Consider the following 7,887-nt stretch of genomic DNA (forward strand, 5'->3'; position numbering starts at 1 on the left):
GTGGGGTTGTGTGTCCTAGTAACTCCCTGTTTCCTGACTGTTAGGCTTCTTCGAAGTTGTTGTTTTAAGGAAAAGAATGAGTAAAAAAGGTAAGTACTTTCGTGTGTTTTTTGTTTTTACTTCTGTTTGTCTTTGTCGTTTTCTACCTATGGGGAAGAAAGGTGTTGCTGTGGATGAAAATGATCCATACAGCTGGGTTGATGGTGATGTTAGGTCCCGGGTTTCCATTTTTAGTACTACAAAGATGTTGTCTCGATTGAATGAGGCTAGGTGGGTAAGGGGTTCTGAGGGGTTGGAAGTTAGGTTTTTACCGTGTGGGAAGAAAGATAGAGTGTGTGAGAGGAGAGATCACTGGGCCTATTTCTATGTGTATACCTGTATTTTAACAGAGTTGGGGATTCGGTTCTCTTTTACTGACTTTGAATGTGGTGTTTTGTCGTTGTTGAACTGTGCTCCAACACAACTGCATCCTAACTCGTGGGCTTTTGTTCATGCATTTGAATGCTTAATGGAGTATTTAGGATGCTATCCTTCCTTGGGTGTTTTCTTTTCCTTATTCCAGGCGAATGGTATGTGGAAAGGAGATTGGGTGAATTTGAGTAGTCACCCTGGCCGAGCTGTATTCAGCTTGTATAAGTCCTCTTTTAAGGACTTTAAAGAGATGTTTGTAAAGGTTCAGGTTTGTGAGAATTTTTATCCGTTTTACGTTGATTCCTTGATGGAGGAGAGGTTCCCTGTTTTCTGGCCTTCTGAACCGAGGCAGGTATTGGAGTGTGAGGATAGGGTAAAAAGTGAAGATTACGTTATTGGGTTCTTGATGTCTGCTATGTCTTCATCGAAGTTGTTGTCTATTCCTGTTTTGTTGAAGCTTGAAGGGGACAGGGAAGCTTTAGAGGAGTATTTAGGTATCCTTGTTTTGCTATGATGCTGTTTGGTTGTTTTACTGGGGTTTCATTTGTGATTATAGTTTCTTGTTTTCAGGTGAGAAAGTGTCGACTCTGACCATGACAAACTTGAAGGCCTTTGTTTCTAAGGCTAAGAAGAAGGAGAAAGAGGGGTCGTCAACTAATGTGGTGAAGGAGGGAGGAGGTGCTGTGGATCAGGAGGTGCTGTTGAAGAAGAAGAGGGGTGGGGGATCCTCGAGGGTTGTTGACTTAACCAGTCCGAAGGGTGATGATGCTGTCTTTACAGCTGAGGAGATTAAGGCTGCTCATCAAAGCCAAGTGATTTTGCATGGTTACAAAGATGGGCCGAGGAACTCTATATGGTCGGCCGGGTATCCCTTTATGGCTGTTGCGGACGAGGTTGCTCAAGTTGATGCTGACATGAAGATTATTCATGAGGTGGGGAAGATAGGTGTCGCGCGGTATCTGCAAGTTGGTTGGTTTTTGTTTTTGGTAGAGGAGTTTGTTTGCGGTTTTAATTGTTGCTTCTGCGTTGCAGGTTATTGGTACCCGCTTGTTGTCTATAGGTCGTACATCTGAGCTTGATGCCATCTTGGAAGGGGATAACATTGCTGCTATTAAGAAGCTTAAAGAGTCATTGCAAGATAGGGATTCTAAGTTGGAAAGACTTAGAGTTGATATTAAGAGTTTGAAGGAGAAGGTTAAAAGTTTGGAGGTGGAGAATAGTAAATTTAAAGGAGATTTGGAGGCTGGCATTGCTGAAAATGAAAGCTTGAAGGTGAGAGTTCCGGAATTAGAAGAAGAGGTATTGGCAGCCTTTACTATGGGTTTTGATCGAGCTGTTGCCCAGATTGGTATTGTCGTCCCTAATGTCGATGTTAGCCACCTAGATGTTACGAAGATTGTTAGTGATGGACGGCTCATGGATGATGAAACATTGGCCGAGAACCAGGATGAAAGTGTATCGGTGTAGAAGAAGGTAGATTAGACTATATGTTTGTGTTTTGGACTTTTTTGAATCATAGTTGTAGTTTGTTTGACTCTGTTCCATAGAACTTATGTGAACGACTTAAGCGTTATTGACTTTTTGTTATTGGCTAACTTGGCTTTCGCGAATAGAAATGATAATATTTGTATTATTATTTGTAGATTTGTATACATGAAAATGATATAGGTTGGGGGACCTCATTAAAACCTCTTCAAGAAAAACTCAAGGTGGGAAAAACCTTGTGAGTAGAAAAAAGAGCGCCTCCCTTGCCTGTATCATTTTATAGTAAATAACCTTTTAAAGATGACACATTCCAGATGCTAGGGACGTCTGTCCCTTGTACTATTTGGAGCTTGTATGCTCCTTTTCTGACGATTCTCGAGATTCGGTAAGGGCCTTCCCATACCGCGGCTAGCTTTCCATGGGCTTGTGGTTTCCTTGCTTCTTCTGTTCGTCAGAGGATAAGGTCTTGTTCGGCAAACGATCTTGGCTTGACATTTTTGTTGTATTTCCTTCGTACTATAACCTGCATTGCTTTATGTCTTAATTCTGCATTGCTTCTGTCTTCATCTATTTTATCCAGCTCTATTTGCCTTATGCTGTTATTTTCGGCTGTTGATGTGAGTTCGGCTCGTCTGGATGTCATGGCGATCTCTACCGGAATCATGGCCTCTGCCCCGTAAACAAGTCAGAAAGGTGTTTCTTGTGTTGTTTTTTGTTTTGTGGTATTGTAGCTCCACAATATTTCAGGGATAAGATCGGCCCATTCTCCTTTAGCGTCGCAGAGCTTCTTCTTTAGTGCATTAAGAATGACTTTATTAGCAGCATTGGCGAGTCTATTTGTTTGTGGGTGTTCCACTGATGAGAAATGGTGCTTAATCTGAAATCCCTGTAAAAATTCTGCCAGGCTTTGGTCAGTGAATTGCCAACCATTGTCAGTAATGATAGCATGAGGCAGTCTGAAACGGCAAATAATATGTTTCCAAATAAATGATCTAACCTTATCGGCCCCTATTTTTGCTAAGGGTATAGCTTCAATCCATTTTGAGAAATAGTCAATTACTACAAGTAAATATTTTACCTGCCCGGGGGCTCTAGGGAATGGACCGAGGATGTCGAGCCCCCATTTGTAGAATGGCCAGCTTACCTCCGAGGTGTGCAAGAGTTCGTCTGGGTTGTGTATTAGTGGGGATTGTTTCTGGCAACTATCGCATCTTCTTACTTTTTCAATGCAGTCTTTCTTTATTGTTAACCAATAATATCCTGCTCGGGCTATCTTTGTTGCTAAGCTCATTCCACCTATGTGGTTCCCACATACTCCCTCATGGACATCATCCATGACAACTTTAGCTTCGTCTTTGCCTAGACAGCGTAAGAGTGGCTGGGAGAAACCTCTTTTGTATAGGTCTGCCCCGATTAATGTGAAGTATGTGGCACGCTTCTTGAATACTTTAGGATCTACGACTGTTGTTGGTACATCCCCAGTTTTTATGTACTATTTGTATGGATCCTGATCCTGCGATATGGGTAAGATAGCTTTGTTGCTGAAGCTTGGTTCAGCAAGGGTTAATTGAGATATAATAGATACATTCATGTTCTTCCTAGTTGTTGCTAATTTGGATAACACATTGGTACACGAAATTGTGATCTCAACGGCGCCGAAAACTTGGTACGACGTTCATAATCTCAATTGTTTTTCGCAACTCCGCACAACTAACCAGCAAGTACACTAGGTCGTCCAAGTAATAAACTTTACGTGAGTAAGGGTTGATCCCACGGAGATTGTCGGCTTGAAGCAAGCTATGGTCATCCTTGTAAATCTCACTCAGGTGGATTCAAATGGTTATGGGATTTTGATAATTAAAATATAATTAAAATATAAAATAAGATAGAAATACTTATGTAATTCATTGGTGAGAATTTCAGATAAGCGTATGGAGATGTTTTGCTCCTTCTGAATCTCTGCTTTCCTACTGCCTTCATTCAATCATTCATACTCCTTTCCATGGCAAGCTTTATGTTGGGGGGTCACCGTTGTCAATGGCTACCGTCCGTCCTCTCAGTGAAAATGGTCCAAATGCGCTGTCACCGCACGGCTAATCATCTGTCAGTTCTTGATCATGTTGGAATAGGATCCATTGATCCTTTTGCGTCTGTCACTACGCCCAACACTCGCGAGTTTGAAGTTCGTCGCAGTCATCCCTTCCCAGATCCTACTCGGAATACCACAGACAAGGTTTAGACTTTTCGGATCTCAGGAATGGCCGCCAATAATTTTAGCCTATACCATGAAGACTCTGATCGTGAACCAGGAGGCTAAGAGATACACACTCAAGCTATTGCAGATAGAACGGAAGTGGTTGTCAGGCACGTGTTTATAGGTGAATGATGATGAGTGTCACGGATCATCACATTCATCAGGTTGAAGTGCGAGTGAATATCTTGGAATAAGAATAAGTTTGAATTGAATAGAAAAACAATAGTACTTTGCATTAATTCATGAAGAACAGCAGAGCTCCATACCTTAATCTATGGGGTGTAGAAACTCCACCGTTGAAAATACATAAGTGATGAAGGTCCAGGCATGGCCGAATGGCCAGCCCCCTAAACGTGATCAAGAGATCAAAAGTGATACAAAGATAGTCTCAAAGATGATCAAAAGATCGATCAAAAGATGTGAAATAAATCACTAAAAGTAGTTTTTATACTAAACTAGTAACTAGGGTTTACAGAAATGAGTAAATGATGCAGAAATCCACTTTCGGGGCCCACTTGGTGTGTGCTTAGGCTGAGCATTGAGCTTTATACATGTAGAGACTTCTCTTGGAGTTAAACGCCAGGTTGCAGCCTGTTTGTGACGTTTAACGCTGGTTTGTAACCTGTTTTTGGCGTTTAACTTCAGAATAGGGCAGGAAGTTGGCGTTTGAACGCCAGTTTGCGTCATCAAAACATGGGTAAAATATGGACTATTATATATTTCTGGAAAGCCCTTGATGTGTACTTTCCAACGCAATTAAGAGTGCGCCAATTGGGTTTTTGTAGCTCCAGAAAATCCACTTCGAGTGCAGGGAGGTCAGAATCCAACAACATCTGCAGTCCTTTTTCAGCCTCTGAATCGGATTTTTGCTCAGGTCCCTCAATTTCAGCCAGAAAATATCTGAAATCACAGAAAAACACATAAAATCATAGTAAAGTTCAGAAATATAAATTTTGCATAAAAACTAATAAAAACATGGTAAAAACTAACTAAATTATACTAAAAACTACCTAAAAACAATGCCAAAACGCGTATAAATTATCCGCTCATCACAACACCAAACTTAAACTGTTGCTTATCCCCAAGCAACTGAAAATCAAATAGGATGAAAAGAAGAGAATATACTATAAATTCCAAAATATCAATGAAACTTAGCTCCAATTAGATGAGCGGGACTAGTAGCTTTTTGCCTCTGAACAGTTTTGGCATCTCACTTTATCCTTTGAAGTTCAGAATGATTGGCATCTATAGGAACTCAGAATTTAGATAGTGTTATTGATTCTCTTGATTCAGTATGTTGATTCTTGAACACATCTACTTTATGAGTCTTGGCCGTGGCCCTAAGCACTTTGTTTTCCAGTATTACCACCGGATATATAAATGCCACAGACACATAACTGGGTGAACCTTTTCAGATTGTGACTCAGCTTTGCTAGAGTCCCCAATTAGAGGTGTCCAGGGTTCTTAACCACACTCTTTTTGCTTTGGATCACGACTTTAACCGCTCAGTCTCAAGCTTTTCACTTGACACCTTCACACCACAAGCACATGGTTAGGAACAGCTTGGTTTAGCCGCTTAGGCCAGAATTTTATTCCTGTGGGCCCTCCTATCCATTAATGCTCAAAGCCTTGGATCCTTTTTATTTTTCCCTTGCCTTTTGGTTTAAAGGGTTACTGGCTTTTTCTACTTGCTTTTTCTTTTTCTTTTATTTTTATTTTATTTTCGCCATTTTTTTCATATAATTTTTTTCGCAAGCCTTGCTTTTTCACTGCTTTTTCTTGCTTCAAGAATCAATTTTATGATTTTTCAGATTATCAATAACATTTCTCCTTTTCCATCATTCTTTCAAGAGCCAACAGTTTTAACATTCATAAACAACAAATTCAAAAGACATATGCACTGTTCAAGCATTCATTCAGAAAACAAAAATTTATTGTCACCACATCAAAATAATTAAACTAATTTCAAGGATTAATTCGAAATCATGTACTTCTTGTTCTTTTGTGGTTAAAATATTTTTCATTCAAGAAAGGTGATGGATTCATAGGACATTCATAGCTTTAGGGCATAGACACTTAAACACTAATGATCATGTAATAAAGACACAAACATAAATAAACATAAAGCATAGAGAATGAAAACAGAAAAAAAATAGACAAGGAGATTAAGAAATGGGTCCACCTTAGTGAGGGTGGCGTCTTCCTCCTCTTGAAGAACCAATGGTGCTCTTGAGCTCCTCTATGTCTCTTCCTTGCCTTTGTTGCTCCTCCCTCATAGCTCTTTGATCATCTCTAATCTCATGGAGAATGATGGAGTGCTCTTGGTGCCCCACCCTTAGTTATCCCATGTTGGAACTTAATTCTCCTAGGGAGGTGTTAATTTGCTCCCAATAGTTTTGTGGAGGAAAGTGCATCCCTTGAGGCATCTCAGGGATTTCATGATGAGGAATTTCCTCATGCTCTTGTTGAAGTCCATGAGTGGGATCTCTTGTTTGCATTGAGCTTGAAAGGGACCTCAGGGATCACCTTCTTCTTGGCCACAACTTCATAGAAGTAGTCTTGATGGACCTTTGAGATGAATCTTTCCATCTCCCATGATTCGGAGGTGGAAGCTTTTGCCTTCCCTTTCCTCTTTCTAGAGGTTTCTCTGACCTTAGGTGCCATAAATGGTTATGGAAAAACAAAAAGCAATGCTTTTACCACACCAAACTTAAAAGGTTTGCTCATCCTCGAGCAAAAGAAGAAAGAAAGTAGTAGAAGAAGAAGAAAATAGAGGAGATGGAGGGAGATATGTGGTTCGGCCAAGGGGTAGAAGTAGTGGTTGTAATGTGTGAAAAAGAGAGTAGTGGTTCGGCCAGACTGCTGCTTGTTTCTGGCGTTAAACGCCAGCTTTTCTCCCTTTATAGGTGTTTAACGCCAAGTTGGTGCTTGTTTCTGGCGTTAAATGCTAGACTTGATGCTTCTTTCCAGCGTTAAATGCCAGTCTGATGCTTCTTACTGGCGTTTAAATGCCAGTAAGCTTATCCTCCAGGGTGTGCTATTTTTAATGCTGGTTTTCATTCTGTTTTTTATTTTTTAGTTGTTTTTGTGACTTCACATGATCATCAACCTACAGGAAACACAAAATAGCAATGAAAAATAAATAGATATAATTAAATAACATTGGGTTGCCTCCCAATAAGCGCTTCTTTAATGTCAATAGTTTGACAGTGAGCTCTCATGGAGCCTCACAGATAATCAGAGCAGGGTTGGAGCCTCTCAACACCAAACTTAGAGTTTGGTTGTGGCCTCCCAACACCAAACTTAGAGTTTGAATGTGGGAGTTTTATTTGACTTTGTATTGAGAGAAGCTTTTCATGCTTCCTCTCCATGGTTACAGAAGGAGAACCTTGAGTCTTAAATACAAGGTAGTCCTCATTTAACTGAAGGACCAACTCTCCTCTGTCAACATCAATCACAGCTTTTGCTGTGGCTAGGAAGGGTCTGCCAAAGATGATGGATTCATCTTCATCCTTCCCAGTGTCTAGGATTATGAAATCAGGAGGGGTGTAAAGGCCTTCAACCTTCACTAGCACGTCCTCTACTAGTCCATAAGCCTATTTCATTGATTTGTCTGCCATCTCTAGTGAGATTCTTGCAGCTTGTACCTCAAAGATTCCCAGTTTCTCCATTACAGAGAGTGGCATGAGGTTTATCCCTGACCCCAGGTCACACAGAACCTTCTCAAAAGTCATGGT

Source organism: Arachis ipaensis, chromosome B08 (assembly GCF_000816755.2).
Source record: "Arachis ipaensis cultivar K30076 chromosome B08, Araip1.1, whole genome shotgun sequence".
Classification (NCBI taxonomy): Eukaryota; Viridiplantae; Streptophyta; class Magnoliopsida; order Fabales; family Fabaceae; genus Arachis; species Arachis ipaensis.